The 25,609-nt window shown below is 43.0% G+C and overlaps 1 long non-coding RNA gene across 1 annotated transcript in view; it reads left to right on the top strand.

Moving 5' to 3' along the window:
- The window catches only part of LOC126183389 (uncharacterized), a 249,864-nt gene that overhangs the window by 150,744 nt on the left and 73,511 nt on the right, over nt 1-25,609 (top strand). The gene's annotated exons all lie outside the window — the stretch shown is intronic.

Genomic DNA, 25,609 nt, shown 5'->3' with positions numbered 1-25,609 from the left:
CTGCGGTCGCAGTACAATTATCCATCACGAATGCGGCTTTTGTGGTGTATCCTACCGCAAATGAGCTAGGTCACGGTCGCGATTCACATTTCGTGTGGAAAAACGGTTTGACGCTAAGTCGATTATCGAAAACGTGGTAGAGAGTGAACATGAAGGTTGGCGTTATTGTGAGGCAAAATCTTCGTAAACACAACACACACAATCAGAACTTCTTTTCAGACTCCTATCCCTAAAAGTGAGGTACCTGTTGTATTTTAGGATAGGTTTACAGAGGCTTCGACAAGATACAAAGTTACGCTCCACCTGGTAGCCAGGATGTTTATTTCCTGTAGCGAGACAACAGTCACCACAATGTGACGCATTTGCAGCGTCCCTTGATGTCGATGTCGCCTAAAGCGGAATTCTAGGCTACACTGATAGTATCGTAGCCTCTCTCTCATCCTGTCTGTCTCCACGTTGTTGTAGTGACGGGATATTAGAGATGTCATAACGCAAGGCCAGTTCGAGGCATGAGTAACCTATAAACATAATGTTTCGGTCTCACCATGTTATGGACGGCTATCATGTGCTCATTACAATCTAAAGCGTTTTATGGTTCTGCGTAGAGAGGGGAAAAACTGTTCTTTTCAGAGATCGGATCAGGAACGGTTGTTCACTGGAATGAACTAGTTCTTTTTCATGACTCAGCACTCACCATTTACTCACAAAAATAAGTAAAAAATGGTTCAAATGGCTCTGAGCACTATGGGACTTAACTGCTGTGGTCATCAGTCCCCTAGAACTTAGAACTGCTTAAACCTAATTAACCTAAGGACATCACACACATCCTTGCCCGAGGGAGGATTCGAACCTTCCTTTTTAATTCAGGTCTCTAAACCTGTATTTTTTTCTTATTTGGTCCTACTTTGAGAGAATGTATAAAGAGGAGTAATAATTTTGTGTTATGCCCCTAGTAATTTTCAGATTCAAAGTTTCAAATTTCGTCTGATGTAAAAATTATAAATATTACAACAAAATCGTAAATATTTTTTATCAATCAGAAGAATTTTGCGAATGAAGACTGATTCTTGTTATATTTGGATACTTTTATTGAAAAAATCAATACAAAAGTTATTACAACTGCAGTTTACCGGCCGGTGTGGGCGTGCGGTTCTAGGCGCTTCGGTCTGGAACTGCGTCACCGCTACGGTCGCAGGTTCGAATCCTGCCTCGGGCATGGATGTGTGTGATGTCCTTAGGTTGGTTAGGTTCAATTATTTCTAAGTTCTAGGGGACTGATGAACTCAGATGTTAAGTCCCATAGTACACAGAGCCATTTGAACCATTTTGAACAACTGTAGTTTAAGTGTATCTGCAACCATCGTTTACAGTCAGTATTACCATATACATTCCCATTAAGGAAAAATTAATCAGCATTGTCATTCATAAATAAAATTTGACCCACTTTAGTTGATGTGAGTCTCTTTCTCCTCCTAGTGCACATTTGTCCTGCTTTTATAAATATTAGTTTTCAGGCCACTGATGTTGCTATGATACATAACACTTTTAGAACCATTTGACACAGCGCAGATCACACAAATTTTCTTGTTTCCTAGCAATTTATGGAATTGCTGTTTCTAGGCAAATATCCCTACACGAATCTTTTTTTTTCAGTTAGACAAATGCTGCACTTTATGGGTCGTAACTTACTTGAAGTTGACTAATAGTTTCATTGAAATCCTCCTAGATGGAAGAAGTTTCATGTGTTACATTGGTAACTGATGGAGAATTGTGCTCTGTTGTGAACAGACCAACGCTTTCATATCTTCAATAACCTTCATATAGCAGTTCTGAAATGTTTTGTCGTTTGAAAATCCTTGGCTTTGGATCGGGGATCCAGTAAAGTTGTCTGACTAATCAGTTCGTTGTTGGAGATAGTCCCAAACCACTCTGATAACCCTTTAAGCAAATTATCAATCAATGACTTTGTTTCTTGAGGATATTCTTTATTTTTGTCTTTAAAATGTTTCTAACGTGGTCTCAATTAGGTGTCACTAGTGTCATACGTCTGTACGCGAGATTTCCACACTCCTAAATATCCCTAGGCCCACTGTTTCTGATGTGATAGTGAATTAGAAACGTGAAGGGACACGTACAGCACAAAAGCATACAGGCCGACAACGTCTATTGATCCACAGAGACCGCCGATAGTTGAAGAGGGTCGCAATGTGTAATAGGCAAACATCTATCCAAACCAGCACACAGGAATTCCAGATTGCATGAGGATCGACTGCAAAGTACTATGACAGTTAGGCGGGAGGTGAGAAAACTTGGATTTCATGCTCGAGCTGCTGCTCATATGCCACACATCAAGCCGGTTAAGGCCGCGCGAGGTACCCGTGCGGTCTCAGGCGCGTTGTCACGGTCCGCGCGGCTCCTTCCGTCGGAGTTTCGAGTCCTCCCTCGGGCATGGGTGTGTGTGTTGTCCTTAGCTTAAGTTAGTTTAAGCTAGATTAAGTAGTGTGTAAGCTTAGGGACCGATGACCTCAGTAGTTTGGTCCCATAAATTCTTACCACAAATTTTTCCAAGCCGGTAAATATCAAACGACGTCTCGCTTGGTGTAAGGAGCGTAAACATTGGACGATTGACAGTGGAAAAACGTTGAGTGGAGTGACGAATCACGGTACACAATGTGGCGATCCGATGACAGGGTGTTGGGTATGGCGAATGCCCGGTGAACATCTGCCAGCTTGTGTAGTGATAACAGTAAAATTCTGAGGCGGTGGTGTTATGGTGTGGTCGTGTTTTTCATGGACCCCTTGTTCATTTGCTTGGCACTATCACAGACCTACATTGATGGTTTAAGCACCTTCTTGCTTACCACTGTTAAAGAGCAATTTGTGGATGGTGACTGTATCTTTCGCTGGCCGGTGTGGCCGAGCGGTTCTAAGCGCTTCAGTCCGAAACCACGCAACCGCTACGACCCTAGGTTGGAGTCCTGCCTCGGGCATGGATGTGTGTGATGTCCTTAGGTAAGCTAGGTTTTTCAGTAGTTCTAAGTTGTAGGGGACTGATGACCTCAGACTTTAAGTCCCATAGTGCTCAGACCCATTTGAACCATTTTTGACTCCATCTTTCAACACGATCGAGCACCTGTTCATAATTCACGGCCTGTGGAGGAGTGGTTGCACGACATAACATCCCTTTAATGGACTGGCCTGCACAGAGTCCTGACCTGAATACTACAGAACACCTTGGGGATGTTTAGGAACGCGGACTTTGTGCCAGGCCGAGCACTCCGTGAAGAATGGGCTGCCATTCCCAAGAAACCTTCCAGAACCTGACTGAACGTATGTCTGCGAGAGTGGAAGCTGTCATCAAGCCCAATACCATATGGAATTCCAGCATTACCGATGGAGGCCGCCACGAACTTTGAAGTCATTTTCAGCCTGGTGTCCGGATTCTACTTATCACATAGTATATATATATATATATATATATATATATATATATATATATATATATATATATATATATATATAGTGGAGAAATGTTGTGTTACGAATGTGTGTGTATCACGTTGAGGCAGTGACGGGGCGAGGGATGTTTGTATGTGTGAACGACAACCATAGCGCTCCCCGTCAACCGACGAACAGGGCAATCCCAAGGCCACTCGGAGCCCGTGGCGCCAAGTCTTCGTAGTGTAAAAATGGTACGTTGTCGACCTACACATCATCAGTAATTTTGGTTCCTTCTGGTATTAGCTATCAAGGGTTAAAATTTCGTCACAGTTTTTCTCTACCCTGTATATATTAAATTCTGTCTCTTCAACTATACAGGAAGGATGGTACTCTCTGTAAATCACTTTTAAAAGCTGTACATCTAATGTCGTACTTTTATTTAATGTGAGCGGATTTATAATATTAAAAATTACTTATAGGTTGATGTAAATGAAAAGCAGCTGTGGTGAAGGCATCACGAAAGGAAATAAGTCGGGGCTTGATCCAAAACTTGACGACATTGGTGGCCTGGAGACTCAATTTCACGGATACTTTCACCCGAGGAAGAAGCAGACGTCAGTGGGGACGATTCATGAGAAATAATTTCTAGAATATCTGCATAGATTGATGGCGTGATCGGCTTCCTGGCCCACATAGTTCCAGTGGCACTGTAGGATGCTTACATTTTAGATGTCTCTTCAAGTGTGATGATAAGCCAGAAGCTATGGCAATTACCTGCTGACGGTAGCGGCATTTTTCGTTTTCTTCCATTTTGGTAAAATGTTAATTCTTTTAGGCGAATGCAATGCGAATGAATATACTGTTGTGCCACACTGAAAGGTACACTGGTAAAATTAAAATATTTACTATTAACACAGCCATTTAAAATCGTAAAAGCTTAAAGCGAGAACAAATATACATGCAGCACAATGCATAATCAGAAGTTATAGGGTAGGGTATAGAATGTTGTGATCTACGAAATCTAGACTCACAATCGTGAAGTATGTATCACATACGAAAAGGTCTGAAATAGTCATAGTGATTAAGAAACTCGCAAAGACAAGCCTGATAATATGCGAGATTTTCACTGCTTAAAGATAAATTTTTTTAATAATGTGATATCCGAGTCTGGGCTACATGGCGCATGAACAAGCGATGGTAGGGTAATGGTGCGGATAAAGGCTGGAGAAAAGCAGTGAAAATGAACTCTAAAGCCTGTGCTATAGAACTACGAACTGGTCTACTCATGCAGGCACTAGTTCTACCAATGTGTCTGTATTAATACTGTGGATCGTAACTGGCCATCACTTTCAATTTATTTCGATGAACTCCGCTATATTCCAGAATACCGATATTTCTCTTCCTCTAACGAAGAAGAAAGATGTTCTTCTCCTTATGAGCGTTGACACCTGGCTCATGCCAAGCATGCTCTCTAGTTCCCTAAATATATACTCAACTGCCCTAAGACACCACAGAAGTAACAGATGAGCAGATTGAGAAGTGGTATACAAACGCATTGACTTATTACCGACTCTGCTACAAACTACCGATGGTAATAAAGACAAAAAGTCAAATATATGTTGGAAAACATCAAATTCATTGAGAAAATTTGCCTAATGTGCGCCCTCTATTGACCTTCTAAAGTAGTAGGAACAGCCTGTTTCAAAACTGATCTTTCAGAATTCGATTCGACTCAGAAGCATTCTAATAATGCTAGGAACACTAACATAAACATCCTACCCGTTCACCGTGAAATTCAAGTGTGTAACTTCTTCTTCAAATATAACAGTATTTTAGCTTGCACCTACCGTAATGCATCCCATAGTTAGATCCCCATACATATATTTGTCAAGAAATCTAAAAGCAAAGATATTCGTAACTGGAAATCACCTCACATCGTCATATTCATGACTTACCCCAAAAATATGCAGGGAATAAACTGTGCCAACATGAAGAGACTTCATGTACACTAGTACACACTAGTGTACATGAAGTTGCAGCGGAGGCACTAGAGACAATTTGGGAGACGACTTCCATGTCTTTACTGGACGTGAAAAAACAGCTCCGTGGATTTACTACCAAACTAACTCTATTACACAATAGATATGCTCCCCCAGCGCCCGGAACCGTGAAAGAAAAACCTGCGCCTTGTCTAGCAGAAGAGCTAAAACGGTTCGTGAATCTCGGAGACATTGCACATCGGACTTTCCACGAACAATACGAGACTGGAATAGAAGGGAGAACCGATAGAGGTACTGAAGGTACCCTCCGCCACACACCGTCAGGTGGCTTGCGGAGTATGGATGTAGATGTAGATGTAGATGTAGACATACCACCTTTGAAAATAAAATTTTTACAAGCAGAAACCAGACAGAGTCCATCAGTCTGAGAGAATGGATAACTATGACAAGCCAATACGTTAATCTAGAACATAAAGACCAGATGCTGCATGGATAAGCTTGTGCGATCTAGGGATGAATACGCAAAGTAGAAGCTGCAGCTGATCCTGTGATCCCAACTAAGGAACTAATCCAGTATTTGACTTTAGCGATAACCTTTATTGTACCGCAAACAAAACATAGCCTGACTGATTATTTCACGGAGGTAAATGATTAGAGTCGCAAAAAATTCTTTCTTGAGCTCACAATGCCGTCGAAAACTCCTTCAGCTCAGCATTTACTGTGTAGGACGACGTTGAAGTCCAGATGATGAGGCTTATTGTTGACCTACTACTGCTCATAATAACTACTTTTCCTTCGACCTTGAAGCCCTCTGCTGGACAACACAGCAGAAACAGTCGTTCCCATCCTAATACAAGCAGTAGAGATCCGGTTGATTAGAAGAGTAGCTGGGTACATTCATTCTGACGGGCGAGTGAATGTAGACATCAGGAAACAACTGAAAGTGAAAAACTTCGATGACCAAGTTAAACAATACAAAAACAACTGGAAGGATTATGTCACGAGAATGGAAGGCGACAGATTACCATAATTGATGATAATAATTACACAATGAGCAGAAGACATTTAGCAAGACCGAGAAAAATGAACAATTTCAACCAAGAGGGCGTAATATGCAAATACCTAATACATGCTGAGAGAAGAAGAAGAGATATTGTGTTTTAAATATTATGATTTCTAAGTAACTGTGATTGTAATAAGTTATGTAATTATATATAAAACTCTGGTCTGACGTAAGAGGACACCTGAAGGCATTACTCTGTTCAGGTTAAATGAATAAATAAGAAATTAAATGTAATACATAGGCTGCCCCAGCATTAAACGTCAATATTCAGGGATATGACAGGAACGATATTTTGAAGCAGAAAACTTCATGTGGACATATGCACTACTGCGAATGGTTTCCGAGATAGAACGTATTTAATATAATATAAATTGTTCCTTACTTTCTTTATTTTTTCCGCACACTGTCATTGTGTACAATGTACCATAGTAGTGTAGGCGAAGTCGAGACAAATACTTTGATATTGGAGCTGGTTCGGCCGTGCGGTTCTAGGCGCTTCAGTTTGGAACCGCATGACCGCTACGGTCGCAGGTTCGAATCCTGCCTCGGGCATGGATGTGTGTGATGTCCTTAGGTTAGTTAGGTTTAAGTAGTTCTAAGTTCTAGGGGACTGATGACCTCAGATGTGGAGTCCCATAGTGCTCAGAGCCATAGTGCTCAGAGCCAGGAGCCGGTTCTAGGCACTTAAGTCCGGAACCTCGCGACACCTACGGTCGGAGGTTCGAATCCTGCCTCGGGCGTGGATGTGTGTGATGTCCTTAGGTTGGTTAGGTTTAAGTAGTTCTAAGTTCTAGGGGACTGATGACCTCACATGTTAAGTCCCATAAAGCTCAGAGCCATTTGAACCATTTGATATAGGACACGTGGTCTATCAAGTCAGGAAACTACCGCAGACTTTCTTATCTACACCTGAACGCATGTACGTTATGCAAGAATTTCCGTATTCTCTCGCTCTCTTCACACAAACTGTAATTTCTCGAGAAAAAATGAGTTGTACCTATTTAAAGGAAATTTAATGTAGTTTAATTTTGTACTGCGACAAGTTGTCTCTAGAGGCAGCGGATATCGTGTTATTCAAGAAAAACGAACGAATGTAACTTCACATATGTTCCATCTCAGAAGACTTTTGGAATAGGGCATATGTCTATATTTAGTTTTTTACTTCAAATGATCGTTCCTGTCATATCTCTGAATATTGACCATTTCTACTGTGACAACCTTTATACATGGACTACCATGTATGTTAAAATAATTATGTATAATACATACTGATATATTTAGTATCCTATCCACCCATAGTAATTAACACCTGCCTGAACAATACGAACACCCCAACAACAAAAAAATGGTTCAAATGGCTCTGAGTACTATGGGACTCAACTTCTGAGGCCATCAGTCCCCTACAACGTAGAACTACTTAAACTTAACTAACCTAAGGACATCACACACATCCATGCCTGAGGCAGGATTCGAACCTGCGACCGTAGCGGTCTCGCGGTTCCAGACTGTAGCGCCTAGAACCGCACTGCCACTCCGGCCGGCCCCCAACAACAGCAACCATAAATGCAAAAGACACAGAAGAAGACATAATAGTACACCTAACAAGAACACTCACACAACAACAAAAAAAGAACAGCAACAAAAAAAAAAAAAAAAAAAGACAACGACTGCCGCGCGGGGTAGCCTCACCGCCTGAGGTGCCTAGCCACGGTTCGCGCGGCTGCCCCCGTTGAAGGTTCGAGTCCTCCCTCGGGCATGTGTGTGTGTGTTTTCCTTAGCGTAAGTTAGTTTACGTTAGATTAAGTAGTGTGTAAGCATAGGGACCGATGACCTCAGCACTTTGGTCCCATAAGAACTTACCACAAATTTACTATTCTTCTAACGACTAGAACAAATCAAGTAAGGATGCAAGGAATAAAGAGGTGATCCCGTATTGAGTGGTGTTCAGTCAAGAAAGCGAGTTGCAAGCTGTATCATTGTGCCAAAAGCGCAGGGAACAGAGTGAAGCCTCAAGTCGCCGTGGGGTCCACTCTGTACGATCTTCTCCGTGAGAGTGGGAGGAGCAGTGAGCTAGGGAGACGGCTAAAGGTCCGATCAGTGAGAGTGATGGAGAACTCTAAGCTGTTGGTAGGAGAATGATGCCTCGGTCGCTTTGTGATTCGCTCCGATGGTAGCTTTTATGCCCGCTACACACTCATTCCGTGTGCGATGCTACGTCATAGGATAAGAAGTAACAATTCACTCAAAAGTATGTAAATATTTATTGTGCTTCCGAAATTTGGGGCATTCTTTTGAAATTAAGAGTGGAAACATGATGCTGGAAGTGTTTGCTTTAATGTGTCGTTCTGAAGCACATCTGGCTGTCACTTTCGGCAGCTGTGCGCGGTCAGTGCAGCGGCTTCTTCAGTCAAGTGACCAGGGTTCAACTCCTAATTGGTACGAATATTTTTTTTTCTCCGCTCGGAGACTGGGTGTTGTGTTATGCCTACTTTCATAGCGTCATAATCAGTATTAGTGTTGAAATGGCTGAATGAGTACTGCCCGAGAGCCAATAAATAGGAAAAAAAAAAATGGAGGTTTCCTAATTTTCTCTTTTTATGGATGAGAAAAACTTCATGTACTAATAAGGTATACAAATCCTCATGTGCACATGGTCTATTAGACATCTTGTGTAGCTTGGGAAACGTGTTCTTAGGGATGTGGGGTAGGGCGTCATTGCAGCAGACTAGTGCAGAATTTTCGTCCTTCTCATTACAGCCACAAGAGAAGCATTTTGATATCTGATGAGCTACCATTAATTTTTTTTTCCGAATCATCCGTCATCTACTCTTTGCAAAGATCGGGCTCTCTGGATCAATTCGGGAGCGGACTGCCCATCTCTAGTTCTGCATGCTGGATCCAACACAGTGAAAAGCTAGCTGCCTTCCTTCCCCACAGCATAAAATATTAAACTGTCGATAAATACAGGTCCACACTCGTCAGTACACTTCCTCTTCTGTTCACCAGTTTTCACCAGTTCCACATGTACAGTACATCACTGTCGTAGCAGTATGCCCTGTATGGAATAAAAATTTATGTTCTGAGAAACCCATTTCCAGGAGACTGATCAGTCTGCAACTTTAGAATGGGATTCATAATGCGCCTATTGAGGTCTATGGTGTATACTTGGTTCTTTAACTATACTTAACTCGATTGGCCTATTCTAACTGAATTTGGCTTTAGGACTCGACATGTGGATGTACTGGAGATAGTAAACACGCTCTTCATGAAAATGAGAGAGATGGAAAAAAGTAAGCAAACTGTTTATAATTTCAAAAGTAATCGCTATAACTGTGAATAAATGTGTCACACTTTGAGGCATGACGGTCAATCTCTTCATGGAAAACCGAGCAAGGTGGCGCAGTAATTAGCACACTGGACTCGCATTCGGGAGGACGACGGTTCAATCCCGTCTCCAGCCATCCTGATTTAGGTTTTCCGTGATTTCCCTAAATCATTTCAGGCAAATGCCGGGATGGTTCCTTTGAAAGGGCACGGCCGATTTCCTTCCCCACCCTCCCTAACCCGAGCTTGCGCTCCGTCTCTAACAACCTCGTTGTCGACGGGACGTTAAAAAACACTAACCTAACCTAACCTCTTCATGGAAAAATGTTTGCGGGTTCCTACGGCACCATGATTGAACCAATGTGTGCATCTCTTCATTCGAAACAAATCGACGGCCATTAATGTCTTTATTCACGGCTCCAAAAATAAGGAAATCTCATATCACGAGATCGAGACTGGACTGAGGATACGGCTTCCCAGTGAAACTTCTACAGCGTACTCGAAAAAATCTTGATATTATGTAGGTAGCTCCACACGTTTACAAAAGTTACATCATCTCACTCGATATATGTTGAGAGGTGGCATGCCTTTACGATGCACACAGTGACTTGCCCACTCTGAGTAATTCGATTTGGGGAAGTATATCCAAGTATGGTCATTACAACTCTAGTTTTGAGAAATCAGAAGATATGAATATTTTCCTCTCTAATTGCATGTGGTGAAAAGTTGCTATTCCTTCACACAGGGACTTCCCACTCAGTGTCTATTCCTTCACACGTGGACTTCCCACGCAGCGTCTCTCGTTAGCCGGGTGATCCGGTGACAGGCGGGTATTGCTGATCTTGAAAGGGTTATGCCGACGGGTGTGACGGAACCGAGTGGATGCTGTCCTGACGCCGACATTGTCGTAAGAGCGGAGTCGACTCGCCCACAGGGGCCTGAAGGAGCGGCTGGGATTAGAGATTCCGTTACTTCGCAGAAACTTAGTGGAAACGCTTTCTGACGGGCTACAAGCGAGGCGTGGGAATGACTTCTGTTCCCAGGCAGTCTTGGCGGGCAGTTCCCGCGTTTTCTGCTAAATTATAACTGTGATTGGCTTGATCAGGGGATAGCTCCGTGACATAGCAAAATCGGCGCAGAAATTGCTGCTAAGTATCTCCAGTGGTGGAATAGTAGTGCTTCGGCAATAGAGTGGAATTTTCCACTTGTTTTAGAGTTGCTGATTGGCACGTTTAACCACGGCCACTGTTGTGGGGGCGGTAATGATCTGTGTTCGGGTTGTACGGGTGCTCTTGGTATAGTCGGCTCTCGCCTTTCGGTCGGAGTAGGTTATAAAACTGAGCTGTCGCTCCTCTGGACAGCCTGCCTTCCTTTGGCTGTCTAATATACTTTCATTTAATTGTAACTGTTTGATGAAGTTGCTGAAGTTTCTACTTCAACGTAACTTTCCGAGTACATTTGGCAATTGAGCGTTCTGCGTACAAGCGGCCTATGTTGTCCGTCTTGAGCAGTTTTGGCTAAAGTTGACTGTATCGGAGTTACTGTGTAATTTCGCTTGTTAAAATCAATCACTGTACCGTCAGTGATTGTGTGGCGAGCCTTCTTTGTCTCCCTCAGAGGCGCATTTGTATTGCTAGGAAGTCTTTAGTCTGGAACAACTAGAACAGGATAATTTTTTTCGGGCTGCACAAGTAGTTATACGAGCGTCAAGGGTCGGCGGAACTCATCTAGGAGTGTCCGTCCATCGCTCCGGAGTCGGAAGATTTCATAGAGTCGAAACCGGTCACTCACTCCAATAAAAAATATTTTAACAAGATTGCGATAAAGTCTGTTTTAAATTTTAATTTTAACCACTTTTAAGATCGCTGAATAGGTTTCAAATATTTCTCAAATTTCCTATATCGAATTAATTTTTATCAAATTAAAATATTGCAGGTGACAAACTCTTTTCTACTCCAGTTGCAGGGTCGATTACACTCAGTTCGCTCTTCTTCTTAATCCATGTGCAACAGCAAAAGTCGGAGTTAGAAAAGGGGAGCTTAGGGCATCATTTCCATATGAAGATTCTAGAAGAATTTAGTGTTAAATACACTGCTAGCACCGGCACCTCGCAATGTATGTAGGTTATCATATTCGAAACGTGTTGCACTATGGTGTTAATGTGTTTAATTTTCTCATCTACGAGGAACACTAAACTTCTTTCAACTGTTTATTATTGTTACAAATAATGAGCTGCAACTGGTAAGATATGAACGATACTGTAAACACAAATCTTGTACTGTGATCAGATATCCAACAGTCGCATTTGTCAGTACAGAATGTAAGTCCTTCGGACGTTCTTTTTGACAGTATCATAAGAATACAATTATTTTAGGCACCTCACAGATCGAAAGGTTTTTTACTAGAGATTCTGTAGTTAGCACCCACGTAGCAAAAGGAAAGTAAACTATCTACCAAGTTCGCCCACTGCTAGACAGTTTACAGTGCGATTAACTGCACTCGCGGGAAAATGACAATCTAGCACAAGTAGAGAGCAAGACTCAAGGAATTAATGGGAAACCTGGTTCTCTGCAACTTTTTTATTTTATTTGTAAGCTTAGCGTCTCTCTTCTTCTTCATTGTCCTACTTAGAGAGGCACTAACACACACTGCGTAAGGCAGCACCGCATTTAATTCTCGTCACTCGATAAGTTGATGCTTTGATTCCCCAAAACCATTCAACGTGAAAGACGATCTTTTTGATTAAGCAAGGCAATAGCGAATTTTAATACTGTGCTTCTAAAATAAGAGTTACAGTTCAGTCCTTTTAATTCCACCTTTCTTTAAAAAAAATTAAAAGAAAAGTATAAAAGAGATGAAATTTTCAATTTTTTCTTTCTGCAGTAAATTATTTACATTAGTGTTGTAAAATCACCATAGGCTATTGTAGACTACCGTAAGTAAGCATAGACTACAGTAGGTTTCCGAGTAGCTTTGGTCAGTTAAGGTAGTACCTGCGTTACGGTTACATTGTGTGTGTTGGATACCTGTCGGGCGCTACGTCATAATGATCGCTTTCTTTACATATGCGATCAGTGTCTTCCTACTTGACTCCCCTAAAAATGGAAGCGATGAACCATCTAGCAAATGACTGATGGTATATAAAATGCTGGGAAACCTACGGAAAATTTTTCTTCTACATAGTTATCCTGCTGTCTGTTAGTTAAGGGTAAACAGTATTTAGAGCAATGCTGAATCTGTCAATGTTTAATTCAGGTTTTATTCGAAAATTGTTGATTTGTAATGTGAAACGGAGGTATGTTATAGCAAAAATAAAGAACTCAATACAAATTTATTGTAGAAGGCTACAAAATGCAATTTCCTGGACAAAAAGGTTAAACAAAAAAACAAAAAAATAGAAATATATCAAACATGACTTCAACATTTCCTCGAAATATGTCTGTTATTCATTAACAATTTTCTCATTTATTACACATAACATCAAATTCTTGATTTGATCATGATGAAGAATGCTCTACTGTGTTCAAAATAATAACAATAATTATATTTTTTTACGTTTGTGCATGTAAACTGTATTTGCATCAAAAGTCATGGCCTTGGTTACATAAAAGGGCAGAAGTTAGGCGATCAGCTAATTTTTATTACTTATAAAACGCAATTTATATTCAGTAAGGATATAAAGTACCCAATGGACCAACACTGAATGGTGTGTGGTTTAATTAAGTGAAAAACAACCAACTAAAAAAAAAAAAAACGAAGTCGTCGGCTCTCATTTTCTCTCTTATACCAATTGTACCACTTTTCACTTCAATTATGTAGTGTACCAAAACTGCCGAACCGTAGTTTTTGGTGGAGGCAGCTCTACTTTTCATCAGTGCCATCTACATCTACGTGATTACTTTGCTATTCACAATAAAGTGCCTGGCAGCGGTTTCAATGAACCACCTTCATATTGTCTCTCTACCGTTCCACTCTCGAACGGCACGCGGGAAAAACGAGCACTTAAATATTTCCGTACGAGCCCCGATTTCTCTTATTTTATAGTGATGATCATTTCTCCCTATGTAGGTGGGTGACAACAGAATGTTTTCGCAATCGGAGGAGAAAACTGGTGATTGAAATTTCATGAGAAGCTACCGTCGCAACGAAAAACGCCTTTGTTTTAATGACTGCCATTCCAATTCCCGTATCATATCTGTGACACTATATCCCCTATCTCGCGGTAATTCAAACGAGCTGCCCTTCTTTGTACTTTTTCGATGTCATCCGTCAGTCCCACCCGATGCGGATCCCACACCGCACAGCAGTACTCCAGAAAAGGGCGGACAAGTGTAGTGTAAGCAGTCTGTTTGGTAAACCTGTTGCACCTTCTAAGTGTTCTGCCATTGAATCAAAGTCTTTGGTTTGCTCCATCCACAATATTATATATGTGATCGTTCCAATTTAGGTTATTTGTAATTGTGATCCCTAAGTATTTAGTTGAATTTACAGCCCTCAGATTTGTGTGACTTATCGCGTAATCGAAATTTAGCTGATTTCTTTTAGTACTTATGTGAATAACTTCGCACTTTTCTTTATTCAGGGTCTGTTGCCACTTTTCCCACCATAGTTAAAGTGTATGAACTGTGTACTGATTTTAGCTTAAATGATCTCTTTTCACTGACGTCACCGTATTTATTTAGTCACTTTGTTCGATCAAAACGGTTTTCCAGCAAAACCCATGGTCTGGTGAAAAGTTTCGCTGATGTACCTGAAAGGGAATAAAAGGTTGAGACTGAGTTGACCATAAGAATTTTAACACATTTCAGAAGCTTCTTGTTTGGTATGTTCTAGTTCTCATGTAAGTCATTACAGAACTTTTTGTGTTTAATGAAGATTACTGCAGCAAAGCATTTATCTGTTTCTCCGTAAATGAGGCTATCTCAGTCGTCAGTGAATGTTAACGGGAATATTAGTCGTTATCCTTTTAAGTACTTTACTATCTGTACTCGTGAAGCAGCCTATGGTGTGTGTTGGGAACAGTGTGGGCGAGTCTCAGCTGTGGAGAGCAGTGGGGGACTGCCTTGTTTGCGGCCACCATGCGCCCACGTTGACGCTGCCCGTAACGTCGTCACCTCCTGAACAGGCGTCCAGTGGCGCCTGCCACTCTCCTTACCCCCGCGTTGGCGAAGCGGCGCACTTAACGCGTGGCAACCCAGCGAGTAGCATCGATCTGTTGGCTTCTGACCATCGTGTGCGCTAACGCAAGGGCCGTGCATCCGCCGTAATAGAGCTGCGCTCTCCCATATGTGCTCCTGATTGAAGCATTTCGTTACGGTATTTACATCCTCTTTACAATTAGATCCACTCGGATAGTTATTAATCTTCTTACTACTCTCCTATCTTTGTTAATTCAGTCATCGCCGGGCGCGTAACATTTTGCTACTTGAGATATATGTGTTTATGTGAACTGCACGGATACATCACCAACTAAAAAAATGCATTCATTCAGATGTTATATCCAATATACAGAGAGTAAATGATGGCTATCTACAGCGTATGACAAAGGTGTGATGGAGCTCGAACAATTTGATACAGAACACGTGTGGCCTTTCAGACCGGGAAATAACTTCACATTGACCTAAAAAAAGCGACCAAAAGTACAGTGCTTCCGCACTGCGCGAGATTTTCAATATACTTTCGCTGTCTTCTGCAACAGACTGGCTTGGCTGTATCGTTTTCATTATTAATTTAAAATGTATTGTGGGGGTACTAGAAGTAAAAGTATTTTGTGAGTGCTATGCAGAAACTAATTACGTGTACAGTTCGATCTAAAGTTAACGTTTACAAGCATAATAGTTTCGAAGTAAGAAGGTCAAACAAACAAAACTACGAGGAACATCCGATAAGTAATGTTACATTCTGTTCTCTGCAAAATTCGGTTGAAAAAATGTGAAATTTGTGGTGGTACACTATGGAATATTACCACTTAATGCCTTGTAGTTTCAGTAAGCTCCGATAGATGGCAACGCTATAAGTAGCCTTCAAAATGTCGTCTGTAACGGAGGTGCGTTTCAGACAGAGAGATGTCACTGAGTTTCTTTTGACGGAAAGACAGAGCATCGCAGGTATTAGTAGGCGCTTACAGAGTGTCTAAGGAGACCTGAGAGTGAACAAAAGCACGCTGAGTCGATGGGCAAGGCGTCTGTCGTCAGACAGATCGCGCAAACCTGTCCGATCTCCCGTCTGTCTGCCGGCCCGGACACAGCTGCGGTTCCTGCAATATTGGAACGTGCGGACTCTCTCATTCGAGGTGATCGACAGTTCACAGTCAAACAACTCGCTGCTCAACTGGACGTCTCTTTCGGTAGTTCTGACACACTTGTCCAGTTGGGGTACTCAAAGGTGTGTGTCCGCTGGGTTCCTCGCCGCCTAACAGAAGACCATGAAGAGCAACGAAGTACCATGTGAATCGAATATCTGGCGCGTTACAAGGCTAATCGTGACAATTTTTTGTTGAACATCGAAAACGCGATGAAACATGGTTTCATCACTTCGAACCGGAAACAAAACGGCAACCCATGGCGTGGCGCCATATCACTTTTCCTCCGAAGAAAACGTTCAATGCAGCACCCTGAGGCGGTAAAGTCATGGTGATGGCCTTCAGGGTCTCTGAAGGTATTTGATGTCCTCCGTCGTGGTGCAACGATCGACTCTGAAGTGTATTGTGCTACCCTCAGGAAACTGAAGAAACTACTTCAGCGTGCTTGTTGCCACAAAACTGCAAACGAACTTCTCCTTCTCCATGACAACACAATGCTTCACATTAGTCTTCGCTCACGAGAGGAGCACACAAAACTTCATGGACACTTCCTCCTCATCTCGCATCTTCCGACTTCCATCTGCCTGGCCCAATGAATGATCCACTTCGCAGGATGATGGGGAGATTATTGATGCAGTATGACGTTGGCTCCGACGTCTAGCAGTAGTGTGGTACTATGAGGGTAAGCAGGCTCTCCCAGAAAGGTAGATGAAGATCGTAGCATTAAGATGAGATTATGTTGAAAAATAGGGTTTTGTAGCCTAAGGAGTGGGCAACAATACGGTTTACTGGAATCCGGAGTAATTCAGAAGAATAATTGTTGCATTACATATTGAAAGCCCCTCGTATTTAATTTTTAAATTCATGGTGTTGAAATTCACTATGTTTTAGAGTAACGCTTACACAAACGTCAATTTTATATTTTCTACATCTACATCTACATCTACATGATTACTCTGCAATTCACATTTCAGTGCTTGGCAGAGGGTTCATCGAAACACAATCATACTATCTTTCTACCATTCCACTCCCGAACAGCGTGCGGGAAAAACAAACACCTAAACCTTTCTGTTCGAGCTCTGATTTCTCTTATTTTATTTTGATTATCATTCCTATCTATGTAGGTTGGGCTCAACAAAATATTTTCGCATTCCGAAGAGAAAGTTGGTGACTGAAATTTAGTAAATAGATCTCGCCGTGACGAAAAACGTCTTTGCTTTAATGACTTCCATCCCAATTCGCGTATCATATCTGCCACACTCTCTCCCCTTTTACATGATAATACAAAACGAGCTGCCCTTTTTTGAACCCTTTCGATGTCCTCCGTCAATCTCACCTGGTAAGGATCCCACACCGCGCAGCAATATTCTAACAGAGGTCGAACGAGTGTAGTGTAAGCTGTCTCTTTAGTGGACTTGTTGCATTTTTCTGTGTGGTCTTTCCAACTGAAGTTGTTCGTAATTTTAACACCCAGGTACTTAGTGGAATTGACAGCCTTGAGAATTGTACTATTTATCGAGTAATCGAATTCCAACGGATTTCTTTTGGAACTCATGTAGATCACCTCACACTCTTCGTTATTTAGCGTCAACTGCCACCTGCCACACCATACAGCAATCTTTTCTAAATCGCTTTGCAACTGATACTGGTCTTCGGATGACCTTACTAGACGATAAATTAAAGCGTCATCTGCGAACAACCTAAGAGAACTGCTCTGATTGTCACCCAGGACATTTACATAAATCAGGAACAGCAGAGGTCCCAGAACGCTTCCCTGGGGAACACCTGATATCACTTCATTTTTACTCGATGATTTGCCGTCTATTACTACGAACTGCGACCTTCCTGACAGGAAATCACGAATCCAGTCGCACAACTGAGACGATACCCCATAGGCCCGCAGCTTGATTAGAACGGGCGCTGATAACCTCGCTGTTGTGCGCCCTACAACACTAATCACTGATTAGAAGTCGCTTGTGAGGAACAGTGTCAAGAGCTTTCCGGAAATCTAGAAATACGGAATCAACTTGAGATCCCCTGTCGATAGCGGCCATTACTTCATGCGTTGCACAAGAACGATGTTTTCTGAAACCATGCTGATTGCGTGTCAATAGATCGTTCCCTTCGAGGTGATTCATAATGTTTGAATACAGTATATGCTCCAAAACCCTACTGCAAACCGAAGTCAATGATATAGGTCTGTAGTGGATTACTCCTACCACCCTTCTTAAACACTGGTGCGACCTGGGCAATTTTCCAATCTGTCGGTGATCGAGCGGTTGTATATGATTGCTAAGTAGGGAGTTATTGTATCAGCGTAATCTGAAAGGAACCTAATCGGTATTCAATCTGGACCTGGAGACTTGCCCGTATCAAGCGATTTCAGTTGCTTCGCAACCCCTAAGGTATCTACTTCTGAGAAACTCATGCTAGCAGCTGTTCGTGCTTCAAATTCTGGAATATTCCATTCGTCTTACCTGGTGAAGGAATTTCGGAAAACTGCGTTCAATAACTCCGCTTTAGCGGCACAGACGTCGGTAACAGTACCATCGGCACTGCGCAGCGAAGGTATTGACTGCGTCTTGCCGCTTGTGTACTTTACATACGAACAGAATTTCTTCGGATTTTCTACCAAATTTCGAGACAATGTTTCGTTGTGGAACCTATTAAAGGCATCTCGCATTGAAGTCCGTTCCAAATTTCGCTCGTCTGTAAATTTTAGCCAATCTTTGGGATTACGCGTTCTTCTGAAGTTTGCATGCTTTTTCCGTAGCCTCTGCAACAGCGTTCGGACCTGTTTGGTGTACCATGGGGGATCAGTTCCATCTCTTACCAGTTTATGAGGTATGAATCTCTCAATTGCTGTTGCTACTTTATCTTTGAATTTGAGCCACATCTTGTCTACATTTGCATAGTCAGTTCGGAAGGAATGGAGATTGTCTCTTAGGAAGGCTTCTAGTGAGACTTTATCCGCTTTTTTAAATGGAATTGTTTTGCGTTTGTTTCTGGTGGATTTGGAAGAAACGGTATTGAGCCTAGCTACAACGACCTTGTGATCACTAATCCCTGTATCAGTCATGATGCTCTCTGTTAGCTCTGGATTGTTTGTGGCTAAGAGGTCAAGTGTGTTTTCGCAATCATTTACAATTCGCGTGGGTTCGTGGACTAACTGCTCGAAATAATTTTCGGAGAAAGCATTTAGGACAATCTCGGAAGATGTTTTCTGCCTACCACCGGTTTTGAAAAAGTATTTTTGCCAACATATCGAGGGAAGGTTGAAGTCCCCACCAACTATAATCGTGTGAGTGGGGTATTTATTTGTTGCGAGACTCAAATTTTCTCTGAACTGTTCAGCAACTATATCATCGGAGTCTGGGGGTCGGTAGAAGGAGCCAATTATTGACTTAGTTCGGCTGTTAAGTATAACCTCCACCCATAGGAATTCGCACGGAGTATCTACTTCGACGTCACTACAAGATAAACCACTACTGACAGACACAAACATTCCACCATCAATTCTGCCTAATCTATCTTTCCTGAACACCGTCTGAGACTTCGTAAAAATTTTTGCAGAACTTATTTCAGGCTTTAGTCAGCTTTCTGTACCTATAACGATTTCAGCTTCTGTGCTTTCTATTAGCGCTTGAAGCTCAGGGACTTTCCCAGCACAACTACAACAATTTACAACTACAATTCCGACTGTTCCTTGAGGCAAGCACGTCCTGTATTTGCCATGCACCCTTTGAGATTGCAGCCCACCCCGTACTTTCCCGAGGCCTTCTAACCTAAAAAACCGCCCAGTCCACGACACACAGCCTCCGCTACCCGTGTAGCCGCCAGCTGAGTGTGGTGAACTCCTGACCTATTCAGCGGAACCCAAAATCCAACCACCCTATGGCGCAAGTCAAGGAATCTGCAGCCAACACGGTCGCAAAACCGTCTGAGCCTCTGATTCAGACCCTCCGCCCCGCTCTGCACCAAAGGTCCGCAGTCGGTTCTGTCAACGATGCCGCAGATGGTGAGGTCTGCCTTCATCTCGTAAGCAAGACCGGCAGCCTTCACCAAATCAGATAGCCGCTGGAATCCAGAGAGAATTTCCTGAGATCCAAAGCGACACACGTCATTACTGCCGACATGTGCCACCACCTGCAGCTGGCTACACCCCGTGCTCTTCATGGTATCCGGAAGGACCCTTTCCACATCAGGAATGACTCTACCCGGAATGCACACGGAGTGCACACTGGATTTCTTCCCCTCCTTATCCATCATATCCCTAAGGGGCCCCATTACACGCCTAACATTGGAGCTCCCTACTACCAATACGCCCACCCTCTGCGATCGCCCGGACCTTGAAGGCTGAGAATCATCCTCTGAAACAGGGCAGGCAGCTGCATCTGGCTCAGCCAGAGACAGTACCTGAAACCTGTTTGTCAGACGCACCAGGGAGGCTTTCTGATCAGCCTCTGGGGACGTCTTTCGCTGTCTGCCACGCCTTGGAATGACCTCCCAATCAACCTCAGGCGTGGGCTCAGCCCCACTGCGGGCAGCAACCGGGGCAACCACAGCGGCAGACCGATCTGGGGACAGACGGGACAAGGTTGACATCCCCGTGATACCCAAGTTCGGCTCCCCACAGTGGTGCCCACTGGCAACAGCCTCAAGCTGCGCGACCGAAGTCAGCGCCGCTTGCAGCTGTGAGCGAAGGGATGCCAACTCAGCCCTCATCCGAACACAGCAATCACAGTCCCTGTCCATTCTAATCGATGTTGAACAACAGTTACTGAAACACGAGTGCCTAGATAACGCAAGGGAAACACGCAAAGAATGTATGAACTAACCTGTACAAATGCCTAACGACTGCGCTACAATCTGCCTGAATTTACGATTACAATAACTAAAACTCGAAATTACACCTCCTATACGAAACTCACACGCAATGTAAGTAAGAATCTACGAAGTAAACACAGAAAAGAAGCGATATACGTATCTTTCTGCACTGTCGAAGTGCACCAACTGGGAGCTCAGGCGGCAGGGAGCACACTGGCTGTGACCAACGGACACTGGCCGTCCAAAACAAAAACAGAAGACAGACGACTACGCGAATTTACTCTTTTCAGGTACTGAAGCGCGATGCTACAACTCTCAAACACTACAATACGCCCGAAATTTACGAATTAAACAATGCAAGTACCCAAAAACACGCAAAGAAATTAAGAATTAAACTACGTAACAAATAAGTAAGCTAGGAGTATACGACTTGCTGCTGGCAGCTGCTTATCCCACGGCAGCAGGGAGCACACTGGCTGTGTAAAAACAATAAAAAAGACGATTTTAATATTCTCGCGCAGCGAGCACGCTTTGTAGGTTCGGTGACGTTTACAGGCCAATTTAAGGCTAAGTCCCGACTTGACAGAGCTCAATCGTCCTGTATCTAATTTTTCGTCTCGGCTTCTCCCACACTACAGTGGAGCGTTATAAACAGTTGGCGTTGGCACCATATACAGGCTGGTCATAAGCAGTCTGAAAACTTGTAAGGATGTTGCATGGTAGGTTTTCTAAATAATTGTCAAGGAAAACTTCGATACGTTGCGCCGTTTCCGAACTAATTAGTACTGAAGTTAGCCAATTAGGCGTTTGCGCTCGCAAATTCCAACGTCCCGCCACAGACGGCGTGGCCAAACGTCTTCGTTTGGTTTCCTAAAACCGAAGACGAGAGCAATGGAAAAACTTCTCATGGGACAATAGTTAGTATCGAAACCAGGCTAAGGGCTGAGCAGTCTCGAGCGCGGTCATCTATGCCACGAGAACAACTTACTGTATCTGCCACGCTGCTTGAATTTGCGCACGCAACGGCCTGATTGGCTAACTTCAGCGTTAAACAAGTCGGAAATGGCGCAAATTATTGAAATTTTTATCTTAACAGTTATTTCTCAGCACAACCTACCCTGCAACACACTTACATGCTCTTCAGACTGTTTCTGGCCATCCTGTATAGAGTGTCTCGATAGGATATGCAAACGTTTAAACTCTGTGCATGGCTGTCGGCACTATTGTACCGGATATTATGGTTTCTTTTTATTCATGTTCTGTTCATGGACAGAGCGTGCGAATAATTATCTCTTACAGCTTGAAATATTAATCATCACACTTTCTACGTGTTCAGTACTTAGGGGACCCAAGAACATTTGTAACCTTTCTCCTGAAAACATGCGTTTTAAATTTTTCAAATAGGTTCACAAGATATGTTTCGCGTCTACCTTGGACTGATTGTCACTTCTGGTTTTTCAGCGTTCCTCTTACATTTCCCCATTAGATAAATAGATTTGTGACCATTATCGTTGCCCTTCTTCTCATACGTGCACTGTCCCTTACTGTTCAAACGTATTGCGAATCCAAAGATGAGTCGCATGCCTGTATACATCTCACAAGAATTTTCTAAGCACTCTTTCTCAGCCGGCCGGAGTGGCCGTGCGGTTCTAGGCACTACAGTCTGGAGCCGAGTGACCGCTACGATCGCAGGTTCGAATCCTGCCTAGGGCATGGACGTGTGTGATGTCCGTAGGTTAGTTAAAGTTCTAGGTGACTGATGACCTCAGAAGTTAAGTCGCATAGTGCTCAGAGCCATTTGAACCATTTTTTTAACTCTTTCTCATTCAAATACAGAACTTTCCAAATTTTCTGACAATGTATTGAATTTTTCTGTTATCTTTACTCTCATATTGAGCCAACTGATTGCCCCACTTCATATCTCCAGATATAATAGCGATACAGTTACCAAGTCTTCCGCGAAGGGGTCTTGAATGAAAAATTCTCGATTAATTTGCCATGTCAGATTCGGACAAAATTCGAGGACTGTCAGCATCATCTTCGTCAGAGGCTAAGACCCACTATCGAGGCGCGGTCACTATCTTCTTTCTTTAAAAGGAGCAAAGGAGCAAGGTGCAGAGTTTACTTTATAGTATTTGCTGCAACGGTTTGTTGGGTATACAGTATGTTAAGTAAGGGCTTGGTATGCATTACACACAGGTGGTAAGAGATACCGCCTTAGCTCTTTCACATCCTAATAGAGCAAACCTTTGTCATTCATACAGTGTCCATAAACCATTCGTTTACTTCGAATTCTTGACTGATATACACTAGAAAAGACAAGAGTGCAGCTTACGCGTCGCGTTTTGAGGCTATGTTTCTCCGTATCCACCCCAAAGGCCCGAAAATGAGTCGTTCCGTGGCGTCTAAATATATGGGGAAGTCAAAGCTGTTTTTACAACAGTGGGTAACAAGCTATAACTTGGTTAAAAACGTTGATGACTCTGAAGAACGGGGCGCAATTGGTAAAGTGAATCAAAAATTAGAGAAAAATATTATTAACCATTTTTTCGAGAAACCCATTCCCAACAATGCGTCAAGCACAATCAAAATTCACTTTGAAACAAATTCGACGCATTTAGTGGTCTGTTACACGTTAAAAAGCGGAAATCGTGGTTCGAAGTTTACCTCGGAGATGCCAAGCAATTATCGCTGTTTGACTGGACGTATAATTAATTGTAATATCACTTTCCATTTGTTCATGTGTGATGCATGTATATGTTTTATTTTGTTGTCAAATACGTTTTTCTACTGATTAACCGAGCCACGATCTTACTTAACAGACTGTGTGTTAGGGGACCCCTATTTGTTTAAGTGGCATATCGTTAGCAGAAACTGTTATCTGCTTACGGAAGTCTCAGTTTTCACCCAGCCTTCCTAGTTGACTCATATGTGAGTTTGTTAACTCTACTATACACTTGTACAATCTTACAACTATCTTCTTAAATCCTTCTAGATCTTCCGGCTCTTCGTTAAGTAGCTTGCTGGGAAGTTGCCTGCAAAGAACGACTCCAAGATATTTAGCTGTGTCAGTCCAGTTGATCGGTTCTCCAAGAAACTGGAATTCTGGTATGGCTGATCTGTGGCGTTTCCCGATAACCTGCCTGTGGTGAACAGGCGCGAGCTTCAGTACTGGAAACTCTTAACTTCCAACTTAAGGCAAAGTCTTAATACTTTGAATGTTCCCTTCAATCTTCTTGCACTGTTTCATTTTTGGTCCTTGTGCACGGCTGCCATTACTTGTAGCAAATTTAGTGCTGCTACCATTACTTGTTGCAAATTTTGTGAAACCTAGTGTTGCTACCAAAGTAGCGGTTTTGTTGAATTTTATTTACTTATTATCGCACCATACTAGTCCCTAAAGTGGCCTGGCCATGGTCGAGTGACCCGGTACTCGCGTTTGTTAACCAGGTTTTGGAAGGATATATCTTCAGAGCCAGCAGTCTGTTAGTAGAATGAATGTTCTTGTAGTTTCTCGACTTCGTTGTTTCAGTCGCGACACTTAAGCCAGTGGGTGCAGTTATCGCGATGGATAGTCCCGAGGAAGGTAGAGAGTCACTGGCGATGCCATGTTCTGAAGTCTTTGCAGAAGTCGGATGTGGGTGTAGCAGCTTTGCCCCAAGCAACTACTGTGTTCTCGTAGAGACGTCGTATGAGGCACCTTAAATACCAAGATCGGCTTGGATGAACATCGTAGATTGTGAGTTGAGAGCTAGGTATAGGTCCCTGAGTGGCGAAAGAACCCTGCTACGTACTTCTTCTGTGTGTTCGCATCACGTTAGACGTCTGTCCAGGGTGACGCCAAGGTATCGGGTAGATGGTATCCGGTTTACGGCTGTGCCTCTAACGGTGCTGGCTGGTACTACCATCGCCATTTTGGCGACCAGTACCCGAGTTGATTTATCGCCGTCTCAAGTCTCCGTTGCACTGTCGGTGCATTAAGGCTCTCGGTGCACAAGGCTGCGTCATCAGCGTGTAAGGTCAGCTTCAGACGTCGTGTTGTGGCGATGCCTGTCTTATACAACGTATATAGGATCGGACCAACAGCCGTCACTTGCGGTACACCGGTGGCGATTGGACGACGTGCTGACAGTACCTCGGCAACACATACATGTAAGGAACGTCCATGCAAGTAGTTGCGCAGTTATCTCACGTGTTGAGTTGGAAGTTATTGTATTAGCAATTTATATAGTAGTCCATCATTCCACACGAAGTCGACAGCTCTGGTGATATCGAGCCGCAGACCTACAAATAAATCATGGCGGTCGAAGGCCTCCCTAGGATAGTCCAAGCAGCTTCGTGGAGTGTGGAATGCTCTTCCCAGAATCCGAACTGAACATCTGCTAAACGTTTTTCGGCGTCTATATGGCCGAATAAGCGTCCCACGAAGAGACGCTCGGCCACTATGTACCCTCCAGAGTGTAGGCTCATTGGTCCTCAAACTAGTGAGGCTCTCCCTTTAAGTCCAGCGGACGGTACTGAAGGTGACGCTGATTTTCAACACAGCTAGCTGCAATAGTCCATTTAGACTGCCTCAGGTAACAGCTGCCAGTCTTGCAGCTAGTATTATTAATCCCACGTACTCCTAGGCCGAGATTATCTTTAACATGTGGC

The sequence above is a fragment of the Schistocerca cancellata genome, chromosome 4 (genome assembly GCF_023864275.1).
Source record: "Schistocerca cancellata isolate TAMUIC-IGC-003103 chromosome 4, iqSchCanc2.1, whole genome shotgun sequence".
Lineage (NCBI taxonomy): Eukaryota > Metazoa > Arthropoda > Insecta > Orthoptera > Acrididae > Schistocerca > Schistocerca cancellata.
The sequence above is the reverse complement of the archived record's forward strand: the minus strand, read 5'-3'. Positions and strand labels throughout refer to the sequence as shown.